Below are 16,501 nucleotides of genomic sequence, written 5' to 3' on the forward strand. Positions count from 1 at the left end.
TTATAGATCTCTATTCTACTTCATACTTGATCCTTCTTTATTGAATAATACTTTTCTACTCCACAAGGATACCTACTTATCCTTCTAGTTTGCTCTCACTCTTTCTTTCTCAATTCAATCAACACACTTGCACACACACTAAAAATCTCAACTTGACCTTTCATTTATACCATCCAAATTTTCAAGTAGGCTCAATTAAAAATTACAATAACCAATAATCATCACCATAGTCGAATAGAAATAATACTTAAAATGAATAAGCTTCTTATGCCAAGACAACAAAATCCTTCATTGGTCAACACTACTCGGTAAAACACTAGTTCTAAGATGTTTTCCTATGTTAACCAATAGAAGCTTGGTTAACACTATGAACTTGAAAAAATCCTTTGGCAACCAAGTAAACTTGGTGAACACTAACTCTATCCAACTTTCCTTTGCTAACCATGAGAACTTGGTTAACACTGTTTCCTACCTAAATTCCTTCGACACTTGAGTAAGCTCGATAGACACTTTCTATAGTGCCTCTCATGTTTGCAATTTGTACCTTGTCTATTTTTTATTCAAGAGATACTTGTTACTCTTATTTATGTTCTTGGAGATGACCTGAGGGTTGGATGTTATACTTTGATTTGGTACCATAGATGCTAGATTGTTATGTTGTTCAGTTTATCATATTTGCATGTTGATGCTATTTTGAGATGACAATAGATCTATAAGGATATCTAGTTATATGGTTTATTGGACATATTCATTGATCATGTTATGAGATGAATTTCATGCTATGGTTATTTACTTCATTCTTGTATATTTACGCTTTTTGTGAATGCGATGATGTAAATGAATTAAATAGGTATATTAATACATGTTGCTTTGGCTATGATATTATATGCAATTGCACTTGATCGTGTATTTTAGTGTGTAGGAATTATATCCCTAGCAGTGGCACATGGAGTTAGTGATTTAGTTGTTCATGTTTACCAATGTCATCCTTATATGGTCGACATATCCTTATTTTAGTTATGTTAATTAAAACCTTTTGGTGATTAGTAAATCCAAACTCATCTGCATTATGTGATTAGACTAGTGAGTGTGTCTGTGCATTTAGAGGTTTTCTTTGTCATGAAAGTGTTATGTGTTTTTCTATGATTTTGGGTTTTGTGGTTTTATATCTTTTCTGATTTAATTTTTGGTAGCTTTTCCTTAGGTGAATTTCCATTTTAGATAATAACATGTTTTCATTTATATTGATTTAGAATTTAGCTACTATAGTTGGCTATTTTTCCTAATCGAGTATTCACTCAAAATGAATAAGTATTGGAAAAGTGAATTCATTAGGAACTCCTCACTTTTCAGAAATAGAATTTGGAGAGAAAATTTGGAAATCCTCTTCTAAAGGATTCTTGTTTTTTTCATTATGGGAGCTGTGAGCATGGGATCGACACAAGGTTGGTCTCCTAGGATTCAGCTCAGGGAGTTTATGCTTTGTCGTCAGTTTCAGTAGTTTTGGCAGATTATTTATTTTATTCTGTGGGTTTCAGTTTTGGCCCCTTTTGTTGCCAGGTAGGGCCTTCCCATTTTAATGTTTTTGCTTCATTTTTTCTTCTATTTCTTGTAGTAGTATGTTTGGAGGTTGAGAACCAGTATTCCCCTCCATTTCTATTTGCTAGTTCTACCCAGTTGGTTGCATATGAACATTTTCCTTGTTTTTGAAATGGGGGTTTGGGATTTTGAGCCATTATGCTAGCCATTTTTTCATACAATATCCAATTTCTTTTATTTTTGAATTTTTGGGGTTTGTGCACCCAAAGGCCAAATGGGTTTTAATTTCATTTTTTTTTCCAAAACTGGGGGTTTTTACCTCATTTTGTGTGCTGCCCTATTTTCTCAAGATTTCTCGGCACAATGTGGTTCATGGACTTGGATGATTCATTTGGATATTAGTCAGACCACTTTTGCATCTTTTTCTGCATTGGGATGCATGTTGTGTTCGTCCTCCCAAATCTATTTCAGTTGAGTGACTTTATGGTTGTGTTCTCATCTAGTCCTTGTGTTGATCTTTGTGATGGTGGTGCGCCACACTCGAGTACATACACGTATGATTGTCAGAGGACTTGCGAGTCTTGGCCTTTTGTGACTTTTTCAAAAGATTTGATCATTGGGGTTGGGTTGAGAATTTGCATGCCTACGGGCACTCATTGTTAGATGAGCATGGGTAGGGTAGGGTGGCATATGGAGGGGAGGCTTCTATCTTGTAGCTCGGTGTTCATGGCATCAGATGTTGTCAGAGGGAGCTTTATATAAGTGATAACTAAACAAAACATTGGGTGGTAATAAAATTTATCTTGCTTGTATTTCATCCTTGTTTCCATGGATCTCCGAGCAGGGCATTACATCTGGTATCAGAGCCCATGTTGCAACATTGGGATCTCTATGTTATGCTTCCACTATGGTTTTGAATTATGTTGTGTATTTCTATGTCATGTTTTATTATTTAATATTTTTTTCATTCATGGTTTGGACTCTTATGCTTATGATCTGATTATTCTGATGTTATCTTGTTGCTTCCATAGTGATGGCTCCTGCATGTAGGTTTGGTCGGGTTGGTAATTGATGAGTTGTTCAAGAGGAAGAACACCATGAAGAGGAATGTCAAGATGGAGAGGGAGAATGAGGTAATAACACTAATCAGGATGGCATGGGGGTATTTTTTCCAATACTCCAGGAGATTATTGCTTGGTTGAGCCCTCATGTTGAGGAGTGCCAACAAGATCATAATCAAGAAGAGGGATCTCATCATGGGGATTCCTATTACTCTAGCATAGAGAGAGGAATGTGAGTGTGAACATTCTCTTACTCCACCAGGGGGCAGAAGGCACCATCGGGGTGGTAGGGACTATGAAAATGAGGATTCCATAAGATTGGATATCATGAAGTCCCTTCAGGGTTCTAGACTGCCACCATATGATGGCAAGGGAAGTGGCCTCAAAGCTAAGACTTGGTTGTTGGACATGGAGCATTGCTTCACCATGTATCCATACTCAACCAACATGAAGGCCCATTGTGCAATTATGTAGTTGAGGGGCCATAGTTCCATGTGGTGGAATATTGAGAGTCAGAAGTTGCAAATTAGTGTTGCAGATCTCACCTAGGAGATCTTTGAGAAGAGGTTTCAGGAGAGATTATTATCTCCTTAGTTTAGAGAGGCCCATGCTGATGAGTTCCATGCAATTTGGCAAGGGAACATTATAGTGGATCAATACAAAATATGATTCTTTGAACTAAGGTAGTACTCATGCCACAAAAATGATGATTTACTCTTGGCTCATCATTTCATCTAAGGCCTTAGGGATTCCCTCATTAGAGAATTCCGCATGCATCAACCTAGGACTCTTGCTCTCACTATTGAGAAGGCACGTATTGCTAAGGAAAATTTGGCTAGAGGTTTTAGTAGTAGATCTAGTTCTCAGAACCAAAGTGTAAAGAATTCAGGGTAGGATGCACAATATTCTTAGTCCTCAGAGAAGGGTTAGGCCCAATCAAAACCCTCTCAAGGTGGTTATCATGGTAAGAGTAAGAAGAAGTTTTGGTGAAAGGGTGGACAGTCTTTTAATACCTTAGGGAAGAAAGGAGATAATTAGAATTGAGGATAGAAATCCATAGAGTGTTCAACAGAATTCTAGCAAGGGTAGTGCACCTTACCCTAGTGCTGCTCAGGGTGGTCGTGGAACAGGTTCTGGTTTTTTTGAAAACTGTTACGCTTGTGGGCAGCCTAACCATAGATCATTTGACTATTCCATCAAACCACATACAAGACCTAGTAAGGGCATAGCAAGATCTAAGCCTACTATAGGAGATGCGAGTCAGAATCACAATCTTTGTCGTAGTTGACAACCCTCAACCTGAGCATCAAGGTATAGTAGTCGAGGCTACAATTACATTACATGGTATTTCAACTTTAGTTTTGTTTGGCTCTAGTGCTTTAGATTCTTTTGTATCACCATCTCTGGTTTAATGATGTGGGCTAGTGGTAATGCATCAAGTTGATAGGTGGTAGGTGGAGTTAGCCATGGGTTCTAAGGTGGTTGTTGACTCATTGGTTAGGAGTTGTGTTTTGAATTTGGGAACCTTCACCACCATAGTGGATCTACACATTCTACCTCTGGTATCATATGACATTGTTTTGGGCATGGATTGGTTAGCCACCCATTAAGAAATTATCGATTGCCATCGTAAGGTGGTGTAGTGTGTTGATGACACAGATGGGTAGGTGGAACTTTTGGGAGTCCAGCAACTGGTCTCACTTCATATGATCTCAAGTAATTAGCCAAAGTAGAGTGTGTGGAAGGGTTGCCAATTGTTTCTTGTGTCTCTCAATGATTTCAAGGAAGCTAAGAGTTATATGGTAACACTTGATGATCACCCACTCCTTTGTGAGTATGTTGATGTGTTTCCCAATGAGATTCTAGTTATACCACCGTAGTGTGACATTGATTTTCAGATCAATCTCATACTAAGAGCAGAGCCAACTTCATGAGCTCCTTATCGCATGACTACTCAAGAGTTGAGTGAGCTCAAATTGTAGTTGGAGGAATTGTTGGCCAAGGACCATATTTTTCCTAGTGTGTCCTTGTGGGGTGCATCAATCATCTTTGTGAAGAAGAAGGATGGTTCATTGCATTTGTACATTGATTATCGATAGTTGGATAAGGTGACGATGAAGAATCGTTATCCTTTACTGAGGATAGATGACTTGTTCAATTAGATGAAGGGAGCACAAGTGTTCTCAAAGATCAATATGAAGTTGGGATACCATTAGCTTTGTATCTAAGAGGTTGATATTCATCTAATAGCTTTTCATACACAGTATGGGCATTATGAGTTTACACTTGTACCCTTTGGGTTAACTAATGTGCCATCAATATTTATGAGTTTAATGAATGGTGTATTTTTTACTTACCTCAATCAATGTGTCATTGTATTCATGGATGACATATTGATCTATTCAAGGACTGAGGAGGAGCATGAAGTCCATTTACATCAGGTATTACAATGCTTGAGAGACCATCAATTGTATGGCAACTTGAGTAAATGTGGGTTCTTCTAGTCTGAGGTGAAGTATTTGGGACACATCATCACTGGTGATGGAATTGCAATGGATTCAGAGAAGATTTGTGCTATCATGGATTGGTTAGCACCCACTAATGTCTCAGAAGTTCATAGCTTCATGGGTTGGTAGGTTACTATCATTGCTTTATGAAGGATTTCTCACGAGTAGCTCATCCCATCACTTCTCTTCAGAGGAAAGGGAAGAAGTTTGTTTGGTCTAACCAATACAAGGTAGCATTTAATGCTCTTAAGGAGTGTTTGACCTATGTACCAGTCCTTGCAATGCCTAATCCTATAGGCGATTTCATGGTTTCCACAAATGCTTCATTGGAAGGTGTGGGTGCGGTGTTGATGTAGGATGGTTGAGTGATTGCATATGAGTCTAGAAAACTCAAAGACCATGAGATTAACTACCCCACTCATGATTTGGAACTTGTGGTTGTAGTGCTTGCCCTTGTCCATTGGAGGCATTTTCTTTTGGGACACAAGTTTGAGTTGCATAGCAATCATAGGAGCTTGTAGTATATCTTTACTCAGCCAAATCTAAATGCATGACAGTGTCATTGGATGAAGTTCTTGTGTGAGTATGACTTTGATGTTCATTACATTAAAGGGAAGGAAAATATTGTCGCAAATGCTTTTAGAATAAGGTGACATGAGGTATCAGTGATGTCATTAGGAGTGGATTTGTGAAGTCGTATCTTAGAGGCTTTGCCTGGTGACGCTTGGTATCAGGAGGTGAGGGAAAAGATCAAGTCCAGATGTACCCTTGAGGGGAGATTTTTGGGTTATGTACTTGAGTCTAATGAGCTACTGCATCACATGGGGCATATCTATGTACCCATGTTGGGTGATCTTCGTACCTTGGTTTCTTTGGAAGTGCATTGTGCACCATATTCCACACATCCTATTGTTAAGAAGATGCATGTTGATCTCAAATAGCTATACTTTTGGGCAGGAATGAGGCACAATGTTGCTTATTTTGTTGCTAGATGTCTTGAGTGCCAGAGACTGAAGGTAGAGCATCAACATCCAATGGGTCTTTTGCAGCCACATACCATTATAGAGTGGAAGTGGGATATGATATCTATTGATTTTATCACAGGGTTGCCTATGTCATCGTGAAGACATGATTGTATCATGGTGACAGTGGAGAAGTTGTCCAAGGTAGCACATTTTTCACCCATGAGAGAATCCTACACAACTTCATCGGTAGTGCATGTTTTCTTGGTTGATATTGTTTGTTTGCATGGGATTCCTCGTCAAATAATTTCAAATAGAGATCTAGTGTTTACATCTAAACTGTGGACATCTCTCCAACATGCTTTGGGTATGCAACTCAATTTTAGTTTAGCTTATCACCTAGAGACCAATGGTTAGACTGAGAGAGTGAATCAAGTTCTAGAGGATACGCTTCACATGTATGTTATGGATAGGCAGGTGAAGTGGGAGGACTATATGTACCTTGTTGAGTTTTCATACAATAATGGTTATCATAGTTCTCTTGGCATATCACCTTTTCAGGCCTTGTACAGAAGACCATGCCATACCCCTTTGAGTTGGGATCATTTGGAGGATTGAGTTCTTTTGGGTCCAGAGATGCTTCAAGATATGGAGCACTAGGTTGTTCACATTAGAGAGAATTTGGTTACTACTTAGGATAGGCAAAAGAAGTATGCACATGCCCATAGGTTGGATCATCACGTTTCTATTGGTGATAGGGTATTTTTAAGAGTGTGTCCGAGGAAGAACCCCATCCATTATGGGAAAGGCTCTAAGTTGGCGCCATGTTTTGTTGGACCTTTTGAGATCCTGAAGAGGATTGGTCTTGTTTCTTATTGACAAGCATTTCCACCTAGCCTATCACGCATTCATGATGTTTTTCATGTTTCTATGTTGAGACAATATATTCCAGATGTGACCCATGTTCTTGATTGGGATGCTTTATAGGTAGCGGATGGGTAACTTACTTCGGAGCCCATTAGTATCCTACAGCATTGGAGGCTGACCTTGTGAGGTTGGGACATAGAGCAGGTAAGGGTCCAATGGGACCTGAGTGATGAGACCTCTATGACTTGGGAGGATGCTACACGATTGAGGGTATTGTACCCCTATCTTTTTGCTAACTTCTAGGAGTAAGCCTATGTTAGTGGGGGAGGATGTAGTGCCTCTCATGTTTGCAGTCTATACCTTGTCTATTTTTTATTTGAGAGATACTTGTTACTCTTTTTTATGTTCTTGGAGATGACCTGAGGCTCAGATGTTATACTTTGATTTGTTATTATAGATGCTAGACTGCTATGTTGTTCAGTTTATCATATTTGCATGTTGATGTTATTTTGAGATGATAGTAGCTCTATAAGGATATCTAGTTATATGGTTTATTGGACATATTCATTGATCATGTTATGAGATGAATTTTATGCTATGGTTATTTACTTCATTCTTGTATCTTTACACTTTTTGCGAATGTGAGTGATGTAAATGAATTAAATAGGTATTTTAATACATGTTTCTTCGGCTATGATATTATATACAATTGCACTTGATCATGTATTTTAGTGTTTAGGAATTATATCCCTGGCAGTGGCACATGGAGTTTTTGATTCAGCTGTTCACCAATGTCATCCTTATATGGTCGACATATCCTTATTTTAGTTATGTTAATTAAAACCTTTCAGTGATTAGTAAATCTGAACTCATTTGCATTATGTGATTAGACTATTGAGCATGTTTGTGCATTTAGAGGTTCGCTTTGTCACGAAAGTGTTATGTGTTTTTCTGTGATTTTGGGTTTTGTGGTTTTATATCTTTTTTGATTTAATTTCTGGTAGCTTTACCGTAGGTGAATTTCCATTTCAAATAATAACTTTTTTTCATTTGGATCGATTCAAACTTTAGCTACTATAGTTGGCTATTTTTCCTAATCGAGTATTCACTCAAAATGAATAAGTATTGGAAAGGTGAATTCATTAGGGACTTCTCACTTTTTAGAAATAGAATTTGGAGAGAAATTTTGGAAATCCTCTTCTGAAGGATTCTTGTTTTGTTCATTCTGGGAGCTGTGAGCATGGGATCTACGTGAGGTTTGTCTCGTTGGATTCAACTTGGGGAGTTTATGCTTTGCCGTTAGTTTCAATAGTTTTGGTAGATTAATTATTTTATTCTATGAGTTTTAGTTTTGGCCCCTTTTGCTACCAGGTAGGGCCTTCCCATTTTAATATTTTTGCTCCATTTATGCTTTTGTTTCTTGTAGTAGTATGTTAGGAGGTTGAGAACTAGTGTTCCCCTCTGTTTCTATTTGCTGGTTCTACCCGGTTGGTTGGGTATGAACATTTTCCCTATTTTTGAAATGGGGGTTTGAGATTTTGAGCCATTATGTTGGCCATTTTTACATACAGTGTTCAATTTCTTTTATTTTTGGATTTTTGGAATTTTTACACCCAAAGGCCAAATGGATTTTAATTTGGGGTTTTTATCTTATTTTGCATGCCACCCTATTTTCTCAAATTTTCTCGACACAATGTGGTTCATGGACTTGGATGATCCATTTGGATATTAGTCATACCATTTGCATCTTTTGTTGTATTGGGATGCATGTTGCATCCATCCTCCCAAATCTATTTTGGTTGAGTGATTTTATGGTTGTGTTCTCATCCAGTCCTTGTGTTGATCTTTGTGATGGTGGTGCACCACACATGAGTACATGTGCATATGATTGCTGGAGGACTTGCAGGTCTCGACCTTCTGTGACTTTTCTAGAAGATTTTGATCATTGGGGTTGGGTTGGGAATTTGCATGCCTATGGGCACTCATTATTGGATGAGCATGGGTAGGGTAGGATGGCATATGGAGGGGGGGCTTCTATCTTGTAGCTCAGTGTTCATGGCATCAAAGGTTGTCAAAGGGAGCTTTATATAAGTCATAACTAAACAAAACATTGGGTGGTAATAAAATTTATCTTGTTTGTATTTCATCATTGTTTCCAAGGATCTCTGAGTGGGGCATTACATTGTCTTCACAAAATAATCTTCAGGAATGCTTGGTAGACAAGAAAAACTATCTTGCTGACCAAGTGAGCTCAGTAAGCACTGACTGACAACTGATATGACATTTGTGTAACATCAAAGACAACACACAATTAGATAATTATATCCAATAATCTCCCTCTTTGGCATTGGCGGCAACACAACATGTCATAGCACAATGAAATTTGAAAATAAAACTTTCTCTGATAGAAAGTTTCTCCCTCTTAGATGTAGTATTCTCCCTTCATGAAGGAATTACATAACTTCTATGATACTGTACTTCTCCCTCGAAAGATATAAACAAATTTCAGAAAGATATGACAATAAGCTTCTCCCTCTTTGACAACACATGCCAAAGAAAACACATACCAAATTAGTATCAATATACCTTGAGTACTAATTCATATGCAATATTCCCTTTGACTATGTTGCATCAACTAATTGATCTTCAACTTGGTTCATGTTGATGCATCACTAAAACTTTATTTAGTGAGCTTCGGATAGGGGAATGACCACTAACTTACCTCTTAGATACATGAATGCATCCTTAGGTAATAGCTTGGTGAATATGTTTGTAATCTATTCTTTTGTGTGAACATATTCCAATATGATTTCTTTATCCTGCACCAATTCTCTAAAAAAATGATATTTTATAGCAATGTGCTTAGTTTTGGAATGCATCACTGGATTCTTTGATATGTTAATTACACTGGTGTTATTACAATACATGACGACTAGTTCTTTGATCTCAATCTTCATGCCTTCCAACAACTATTTAAACCAAACAATATTAGAACAATTCACTATTGCTATAACATATTTTGCTTCCGCTGTAGATTGGGATGTGTAGTTTTGTTTCTTGCTTCTCCAAGATACCAATCTTTTAGCAAGAAAGAATGTTCCACCACTTGTACTCTTTTTTCATCAAGATTTCCTCCCCAATCAGCGTTAGTGAATACCTTTAGGTCTAAGTTTCCTCCAAGTTTCTACCATAGACCATAATCTTTAGTACCTTTTAGATATCTCAAAATTATTTTGATTTTCATTATATAATTATCTCTAGATTTAGTTGAGAATCTTGCTACTATTCCAATTGCTAAAGCAATATCAGGCCTTGTATGAACTACATACTATAATTTTCCAATCATTGATCTATATAAGGTCTAATCTACCTCTTTTGAATCATCATCTTTGGTAAGCTTCAATCAAGTACACATGGGGGTTCCAACTGGTTTAGAATCTTACATTCCAAATTTCTTGAGTATCTCTTTGATATACTTAGATTGAGTAATATAGATACCATTCTTGCTTTGTTGTAGCTATAGTCCAACAAATAATTTTATCTCACCAAAGATGGACATTTCAAACTCTTTGTTCATTTTTTCTAAAAATTCTTTGCATAGATCATCATTCCCTATAAATAGAGTGTCATCCACAAATATTTCTACCAATACAATCTTGTTATCTAGTCCTTCCTTGATATACAAACTACTATTATCATTAGTTCTTTGAAAACCAATCTATATAAGGTAGTTGTGCATCCTTTCATACCATGCTTTAGGAGCTTGTTTCAGACCATACAGTGCCTTGTGTAATTTACAAACCATGTCCTTTTTGTCTAGATCAACAAAACCTTTTGGTTGTTCAATGTAGACTTCTTCATCCAGTATATCATTGAGAAATGTAGATTTAACATCCATCTGATATACTTTAAATCCTCTATGAGAAGCATATACAAATAGATTCCTAACACCTTCTAATCTTGCAATAAAAACAAAAGTCTCACCATAATCAGTTCCTTTTTCTTGAGAATATCCTTTACACACTAGTCTTGCTTTGTTTCTTGATACTTGTCCATCTTCATTTACCTTATTTTTGAGCACCCATTTTGTTTTAATCATATTTTTATTTTTAGGCCTATGAACAAGAGTCAAAGTTTTTTTCTTCTCTATTTGTTCTATTTCTTTATTCATAGCCTCAATCCAACTTTCATTTTCCAATGCATCTTTAACAATTCTAGGTTCAAAATCAGCAAGTAAACATGTACCTTTTAGCTTACTTCTTGTCATAGTGCCTTTTGATTTATCATCAATAATCTAATTAGGTACATGATGCCTTCTGACATACTTGGCCAATATAGGTTCTTTACCTTTTGAATGAATTGCATTATCTTCATTTTGAATTTCAACTTCTGGCTTTGGTTGCTTAGACTTGGTAGGCATTGGCTCAGTAGCTTTAGAATGTGACTTGGGTCCTTGTGACTCAATTTGAACTTCTTGCAACTGGGTAACTGAGAAAGACTCAGGAGTTGAAGTCTCCTTATTGACATATGTGTCTGGCAATGTATTAGGTTTGAAGTAAATGAATCTTCTATAATCTTCTGGTTCCTTTTTGCTTTCTTCTTTAGTTCTTTCTACAAACTCATCAATTCTCACATGTGCACTTTCTATGATTTTATGAGTAGACAAATTCAAACATCTATATGCCTTACTTTTGCAAGAATATCTTAAGAATTTACCTTCATCACTTTCACATCAAACTTACCTTTTCTAGGCTCTTTCAAGATATAGCATTTACTTCCAAATACTTTCAGGTAACTCATTGGGTTTATAACCATACCATAATTCATAGGGAGTTTTATATGAGTCCTTCTTCAACTATACTTAGTTCAGAGTATGAACTACAGTGCTAATGGCTTCCTTCTAGTATTTGATAGCAACATTCTTTTCAATCATTAGAGCCCTTTCACAATCCACGATAGTTTTGTTTCTTTTTTCAACTATTCCATTTTGCTCAGGAGTACTAGGGGCTAATACCTATCTTTTGATTCCTCTTTCAATGCAAAAGGTATCGAATTCATTGGAAATGAATTCACCACCTCTATTCGATCTTAAGCATTTCAATCTTTTCCCTATTTCCTTTTCTATTCTTGCTAGGTACCATTTAAATTTCTCAAATGCTTCTGACTTTTCTCTAAGATACATAATAGTCATTATTCTAGAATATTCATTAACAAAAAGAATAAAGAATTTTTCTCCACTATAGCTTTCTATTCCAATAGATCCACATAGGTTAGTATGCACAATTTCCAAGACATCTTTAGACTGATAATTTTTTCTTTTAAAACTAGTCTTTCCCATTTTTCCAATCTAACAATTCTTGCATAAACCAACATCTAGTTTCTTCAAACTAGGAATACCTCTCACTTTTCTAAGTTTTCTTATCTTGACAATATTATCAAAGTTTACATGACATAATCTTCTATGCCATAGCCAACTTTATTCCAGTTGAGAAATCAAACATGAACAATCACTAATATCAAGATAAAACAAGTTACCTCTAGTTTGTTTTCCTAATCCAATCAGATTCCCTTTTTCATCTAGTAGTCTTGCCTTGCCATGCATGAGTTCTACCTTGAATCTAATGTTGATAAGTTGTGCCACACTCAACAGATTATGTTTTAGTCCTTCAACCCTATAGGCATTTTCACATACAAGTTCTTTGGTTAATGAGATTCAACCTTTCCCTTTTATGCAACAAGGCTCATTATTTCCAAACCTTACACTACAACCATCATAGTCTTCAAAATGTTAAAACTTTATTTTTTCTCCAATCATATGATGTGAACATCCATTATCTATGATCCATGTGTCACTTTTACTAACATGAGAGATAAGTATCATCTTATCTTCTTCTTCATCAAATTCTTCTTTCGTGGTAATGCATACTATCTCACCTTCACTATTATCAGAATCTTTAGCCATAAAACAAGTATTCTTACCTTTATCCTTGAATGATTTTTAATTTTTGAAATCCTTCTTTTCATTGCACTTGTGACTTTTCTTCTCATCCTTGCTTTCTTTATTTGGGCACCTAGCAACAATATGACCAATTTCTTCACATGAAAAATAGATTAAGGGAACTTTACCTTTGTATTTTTCTTTGCCTCTAGAATATTTCCTTGAAAGTAAAGCTTCAAAAACTTCAAGAACACTATCAAAAATTTCGTATGATTCCTCTTCACTTTCAAACTAAATTTCCTTTATTTTCTTTCCTTTCTCTTTGAGTGAAAGTTTGGCTTCAAATGCAGATTCAATATTCTTGGAAGCTGGAACATAATTGTCATAGTTGTCTAGCTCAAAAGCTGTCAATCTTCCTACTAAGGTATCCAAAGTTATCTTGTGATTTGGCTCACACCTCTTTTCTTGAATAGAAGATACTCTAATTGCATAGATAGGAAGCAATGTTCTAAGAACCTTATTGACAATAGTTTCATCCTTGATTTCTCCTCCAGATGCTCTAATTGCACTGGCACTAGCTTTGATTCTTTCCACATATTTGGCAACATTTTCATCTTCTCTCATTATCATTTGATCAAAATTTCCTCTAAGGATTTCTGCTTTGGCTCTCCTCACATTTTCATCACCACCATAGATGTCCTTTAGCTTGTTCTACATATCAAACATAGTTTTGTAGTCCTTGATATCATCAAATTCATCATAGCTAAGAGAAAATGCAATATCAATCATCATGGTGTTATGGTTCTTTTTCTCAGCAATATCTCCAATAGATAATGTACCAGTGGGAGTTCTGTATTCTTCATCAAGGTATTTCAAGCTTGAATCACTAATGGAGGCTAGATGAAGTCTCATGAGTCCCTACCATGCTAAAAAGTTGTCTCTATTTAGCTTTGGAGTTTCTCTCTTGTAAGACATCCTAATCTTTAGCTTAGGTCCTTGAAACCTTTCCTACAAGCACCAAAAGCTTTGATACCAATTGTTGGAAATATAGGAGTAACTGGGGGGTGAATCATTTACCACTAAAATAAATTCCAAATCCCTTAGATGTCAACCATAAAAATTGATTTTTTCTATTATTTAGTAAATACATAAAAATGTTGTGACTCGGTAAATGTAGAGTGTGATTTTTATTTAGCTGATCTTAAAATATTCACAGTAATTAATTTGCAAGAATAAGAGAAATAACATGAACACATGAGACACCAAGATTTAACATGGAAACCCACTATGGAAAAAACCACCAATGTAACTAGTTACTATTTTCACTATTTTGAAGTGAGCCCTATTAGGAGCCAACCTGGTTAAAGGTTACAAAACACACTATTAGGTGTGACCTTGTTAGAGGATTTAATCACCCTGTAAGTGTAGATGCTCAAAAATGGTTTGCATCTATGGTTTCATCACTTCCTCATACTAATTCATCCCATTTTCTCATTCTACTAATTCTAATCTTTTGGCCAACTAGATCATATCTCAACAATGTCCATCATCATCTGTATACTCTTTTACATCAATTTCATATCATTTTGGAATCATTTTCTATCAACTCAAAACCATTTCATATCGACTCAAAATCACCCTAAATCAACCTAGAATCACCCAAAATTAGTCCTAATCATCACAAAACATATCAAATATCCCAAATCAATCATCATTGTCCAATCTTAGGCATTTTTGTGGCTTTCAGTGCCTTGGAAACCTATCAATCTATCAAATCTTATCAATTTGACCTTAGTACTGTCATGGCTCTCAGTGCTAGGTCAAACTATCATTCATGCAATCTAATATTTGACATCATTGAGTCTTTCAATGTTGGATCATGGCATTATCAACCATTTTAATAATATTGACTACGTTTGTCGATATTATTATGATCAATTCTATCAATCAATCTCAATCCTGTAGCATTTACAATATCGATTAAATGTTACGTATCTTTAATTTATGTCATGTTTCCTTGGCATGTTATCAATTTCGATCAATCAATTAATTTGACCATGGATTTGGTCTACCTGTCATCATCCTATTCAATCCTTATCATCATCACATTTCATCAAAGGATACTTTCGCACTTATCAAATCAAATTGGCCAATCACCTACTAATTTTCTCTATAGGATTAAATAATCCATAATTTAATCCTATGTCACTACAAATTATTCTTCCTAACTAACCTTCTCAATTAATTGATAGTTTATTAATTAATTGGTTCATCGTCTACAAACCATAGAAATTCACAATTTCCTAAGTCACATTTTCTACCATTAATTCCATTTTCACTAATTTCTATTTGTGTGGAATAATGAAATTCAAATATTCTACAAAATATTGACATCATCATGACACATGGGTGTGACACCTCATGGATTCTCCTTTGACATTTGGCTAAGATATGTTATAATCTAAGATTATTATTCTCTTACGCATGTCCATATTTGGCTTCATTCATCATAGATTCTTGGCTTTAAGTGGGCTTGAGGTGTCATATGATGCGTCATAGATTCTCAACCATATTTAGCCTTGTTTGACTTCCAAGCATCATAGAATCCTACACTTGGCATCTTGTCTCATATGCATCATAGATTCTCCAAAGAATCTCATGCCAAGTCACATATCTAAGAGTGACAAATCCAATGCTCTCACCTTGTGTGTTGATTATAAAATGAGCATTCTTTCTCTCATTTTTGGTCCCTAGTTTTCTCACATTAAAATCACAACTTCAAGTATTCTCATAGCACCATCATTATCATAGGCTTTTGCTTCAACATTGTGTGCACTATAGGAAATTTTGGAGCTACATCACATGGAGAATAAAGAAGGACATGGGAGCTACAAATGAAAAAGGGAGTTTTAACATTGTTTTGCTTTCTTGTTTTGATTCATTTGGCTTTCATGGTAGACTAGAGGGTGTTAATGTATGATTATTGAGTTTGTGATTTTCTCATAGTATGTTAGACATTAGCCCATTTTCTAGGTCCTACAGTAAGGAGTAGCCTTGCAAGAGGCCTTAAAAAAAATTCAATGGAACTATCACCTTGTTAGAGGATTTACAACTGGCTGTTAAACCAACTCTGTTAAGAGATTTAGATCACTGCTACAATGGTTAGAGAGTGACAATGAAATGACCTAATTGTGATACAACTAAATTTCTGATTATAGATCTCTATTCTACTTCATACTTGATCCTTTTTTATCAAATAAGACTATTTTGCAACACAAGGATACCTACTTATCCTTCTAGTTCACTCTCACTCTTTCTTTCTCATTTCAATCAACACACTTGCACACACACTAAAAATCTCAACTTGACCTTTCATTTATACCATCCAGATTGTCAAGTTAGCTCAATTACAAATTACAATAACCAATAATCATCACCATAGTCAGCTAGAAACAATACTTAAAATAAATAAGCTTCTTATGCCAAAAAATAAAATCCTTCATTGGTTGACCCTACTTGGTAAACACTGGTTCTAAGATGATTTCTTGTGTTAACCAATAGAAGCTTGGTTAACACTACAAACTTGCAAAAATCCTTTGGCAATTTAGTGAACTCAGTGAACACTAA

The sequence above is a fragment of the Cupressus sempervirens genome, chromosome 7 (genome assembly GCF_028749045.1).
Source record: "Cupressus sempervirens isolate cs-2001-9-10 chromosome 7, ASM2874904v1, whole genome shotgun sequence".
Taxonomy (NCBI): Eukaryota; Viridiplantae; Streptophyta; class Pinopsida; order Cupressales; family Cupressaceae; genus Cupressus; species Cupressus sempervirens.